Source organism: Anneissia japonica, unplaced genomic scaffold, assembly GCF_011630105.1.
Source record: "Anneissia japonica isolate Jap-2015-1 unplaced genomic scaffold, ASM1163010v1 scaffold997_len2565447_cov190, whole genome shotgun sequence".
In the NCBI taxonomy this organism is placed as follows: domain Eukaryota; kingdom Metazoa; phylum Echinodermata; class Crinoidea; order Comatulida; family Comatulidae; genus Anneissia; species Anneissia japonica.
This window is the reverse complement of record NW_022696369.1, coordinates 1,063,354-1,067,018: the sequence shown is the minus strand read 5'-3', so window position 1 is coordinate 1,067,018 and position 3,665 is coordinate 1,063,354.

The window sequence follows — 3,665 nt, the reverse complement described above, 5'->3', positions numbered from 1 at the left end:
AGTCCTGGGAGCGTGTCCATATAAGTATTTATGAGTGAGTATGAATAATTTTGAAATTTAGACGTTTACTTATCGGTGGTAGCCAATGAATGTCTTTTGAGTATAGGTGAACAAGTTTTGTGAGACATACATCATTACTGCTGAGTTCTGAAGCCAACTGTCTTAATTTGATTAGATAGCAGAAGCTCCATACAATACATATAGGCCTACATACGGTACACTGGCATAACTAGGTTGTGAGGGGCCCTGGTTCAAGAGTACAGTCGGGGCCCTTCTCGCATGCAAGTTGACCAACTAAGATGTGTACCACCGATGGATTGCTTTTGGAGCAGGAGTCCTTCCGATTTTTATAATATTGTGACAATAAATCTCTGGATTTTTTTAATTTTCAATTTTTATATGTTCACAGAGGGCATCTTTGAAGAGCCGGCTATTGGTTGGACTGACCATAATAATAAGCATTTCTACTTCTTATGACCAAAAGAAAAAGCACATTGGAGATATTTATTGAATTGATGTTTACCAATGAACTATGTCAACAATTATCTTGTATATTATTTTTATTTACTTGAGCTAAATAAAATGAAATAGATTACACCTGATTTCATAGATTATGCATGAATGTGATCATGTTATCCAACAAACACCTTTTAATAATCGTTCACGTAGAAACAAATGCACGAGTAAAATTTGAAAATCCAAGTCAGATTAATCTTTATCAGTTTTAAACAAACATAAACACGGTCCCAAACGTTTGTAGGATAAAGAATAAACAAAAATTCAAACAATATGCACCCAAATCTTGATTGTGAAAATTTTAGCAATTATTTTAGTAATATGAGGAACAGACATTTCAAAATTCCAAAATTGTATTCACACATTAAATTTTACGACACTTGTAACTGCCGATATTAAAAAAAAGTCATAATTTCAATACTAGCTATGAACTTAGACTTGCATCACACTATATCGCGAAATCTCTGTTCCATCATATTTTCTCTATGGTTCCATTATTAAATAAATCATTAATGAATGGTATGGTTCTAAACGATTGGAAAGTCTCAATGACTACCCCCACCCACGCATACAAAGGTAAAGCCCTAAAAATCATAGACCAATCTCAATGGTATACTACATAGCCAACATTTTTGAAAAGGAAGCCCATGATCAAAATATTACATATATTATATACTTTATTGAATGAAGACGTTAACTCTAGTTCAATTAATTTATTTAAATCTGCAATCGAAGTACGTTTGGCTGACGATCCGCTCAAATTTGTGCCCTATGTTAAATTTTAAATATGCTGTTTTTTTTCGAGGGGCCTATAAGCATCGATTTGCTTGTCCTCTATACCCAGGAGGTCAGACTATAGAAGACTCTCTTGAGAAACAAGTAAACAAGTAAACATATCGCAATGAAAGTCAATATGCTTTTAGGAACCACTCAACTGTTATAGGCCTATGCCGTCATAGTTTGATAGATCTTCTCATGGATGCTGGGGTGGATGCAGGATTTGGCTGTAGTGGGTAATGAGATTCCACACTACCTCAGCACGTGCACCATTAATTGCGGGAACATTAAATTTGAGAATATCATGTACCACAAAATTGCACTCTTATACCTTAAAAATCTTACCGGTAATTCATATCAACAATTATACAACAATTTTATTCCTTAGTGCAATTTAGGGAGGGGGAGGGTGCGATCGCATCGTCTGTACCTGCACTACATCTCCCCCAGAGATGCTATACACGAGTTCATACTTTGTTTAGCATAATGGTTTATTACTCAACGATACGATTTTCGTGTATAGTGGTGTTTCATGGACACAAATTGATGGATTAAATGCAAAATTACAAATATTTTAGAAAATATTGGTAAATGGTATGTCGGAAATAAGTTGAAAATACATGCAGCTAAAACAAAAGTAATCCTAATAAGGAAAAAGAATATACTTTCAACTGATGTCCTGAATATTTCATGTAGACGGAAAACGTATCGAACAAGTAAAATATATTAGCATATGGAGGAAGTTCCTAAATGGGATAAGCTATTTGGATTTAGAGATTGTGTACGAAAACTCAACATGGTATCATACAGGACAGGCCTACATTTGTAAGCTTCAAGATTCATAACATCGGAAAATTGGCCGATTTCACCAATATCTGCTTATTACATAAGCACAATCGAATCATTTATCTATTATGCAATTTCGGTTTTGGGAAACCCATCAGAGAAAAATATATTGTAAAAATTATACAGTATAAACAAAATTTTGATTACAAAAACTGTTGTGACGAAAAAATAATTCGACAATGTTTAATATACAAATGCTATATGAAATGCCCCACCACCTTCTTGTTAACATAACGAAATTGAAATGATTTTCGATCGACATGGATATTCCAAACTCAAACACTTTGAATGTTGTTGCACTAATTGTAGCGCCATCTCTCTTTCCCTGTGATTTTCATCTAGTGTACGAGTAACAATTTTTACAACAGGCATAGTGGCCTAGTCATGTTTAAGTAACTACTGTATTTTTAACAATTTCAAATTATTAATGTGCAGTATTACATAAAAATGAATACTATCAATCCAGATTTTTATTTATGCATTTCTTTATTAGGTTTTTTTTAATAAGAGGGCGGGGCTATTATAGATCGGTGGACCCTGGAGGTCGCAGGCCCCAGTTTCAATTAGCCTGCGGTAGTTACGCCACTGCATGCATAATGTTTGAGGGAATAAAATCATGGATTCAGCAGCAAAACATGAAATATATGAACGAATAGATTGAATTCGTCAAGGAGCCAGATTTAGAGGCATATCCGGGTTCTGAAAGGTACCAGGGACGTAGCCAGGATTTTGAAAGGGGGGAGCCATTATGCGAATTACGTATGACCCCGGCGGGGTCAAGGGGGCGAATCCCCCTGTGAAGTAGCGCACTCTGAACGTTCTTAGGACTGTTTGAGAGGATTAAGTGAAAATTGCAATAGACGCATTATAAATAAGCGCAAAAATAATTATATAATAAATCAACAGTGGCAGATCCAGGAATTCGAAAGAGAGGTGAACCAGGGTGGGACTTTCACAGACCGAGGAATCACCCACATCAGCCCCACCATGGTTGGATGATTAAGGCATCTCTAGATGGCCGGAAATTACACTCTCGCACTTCAATTTGAATATATTTTTCTTTCTTTTGTTTTCTTAAAAAAATGAAGGGGGAGGGGGCGCCTTGAATCAAATCTGCTCAAAACATTCTTTATCCAGAATAGTCATAATCACGAAAAATGGACATGAAAAACCAGATCACATCCTAAAAACAAACAGCAATCACTAAGACATACATCAGGAGCCGACTCGATGGAGTTTAATATCATACCCAGGGAAGGGCACAGATCTGTTTTGAAAGGTGGAGGGGGAGGGCATTTTGTGAGTCGACACCCACAAAATGTGGTGAGAAAATTTGAGGAAATAGTACCTCTAGATGGCTAGAAATGACACTTTTAATAAAATTCATCATCATCACATCACCATTAGTCAAAATGAAGCGCCAAAAAAATTCTCATGATCTTTCATCAGGGATTTTTGACAACCATAGAGATCTTATTAATGTACCATAGAAAACAAAGCTTAAAAACATTGCCTTTGAGTATGTA